Source organism: Sinocyclocheilus anshuiensis, unplaced genomic scaffold (genome assembly GCF_001515605.1).
Source record: "Sinocyclocheilus anshuiensis isolate Anshui unplaced genomic scaffold, SAMN03320099.WGS_v1.1 scaffold143, whole genome shotgun sequence".
Taxonomy (NCBI): domain Eukaryota; kingdom Metazoa; phylum Chordata; class Actinopteri; order Cypriniformes; family Cyprinidae; genus Sinocyclocheilus; species Sinocyclocheilus anshuiensis.
This window is the reverse complement of record NW_015548197.1, coordinates 962614-962948: the sequence shown is the minus strand read 5'-3', so window position 1 is coordinate 962948 and position 335 is coordinate 962614. Positions and strand designations below refer to the sequence as shown.

The 335-nt window shown below is 36.7% G+C and overlaps 1 protein-coding gene across 1 annotated transcript in view; it reads right to left on the bottom strand.

The window, feature by feature from the left end:
• LOC107653200 (CUB and sushi domain-containing protein 3-like) overlaps positions 1-335 on the bottom strand; it is a 16137-nt gene that overhangs the window by 7280 nt on the left and 8522 nt on the right. The gene's annotated exons all lie outside the window — the stretch shown is intronic.

Below are 335 nucleotides of genomic sequence, written 5' to 3'. Positions count from 1 at the left end.
AGAAACAGCAGACGAGCTGAATGAGATGCAGATTCACTCTCTGCCAGCAGGTGGCGCTTAAAACGTTTCCTTGGTTTCCGCTCTAAACAATGCAGCGCTTGCACGTATGAACTTTAATATGCATTATACAGAGACGAGATGAAAAGAAAAAAATACCATCTAAACTTTTCTAAAGACAGACATGCATTCATATAAACTCCTACCCCTAACTGAATCGCGATTTGTTTAGCATCTCAACTGATTTGAATCGTCACATACTTAAATCGATTTTCAACCGGCTCGCGGTTAATCGTTACATCCCTAATATATATATATATATATATATATATATATAC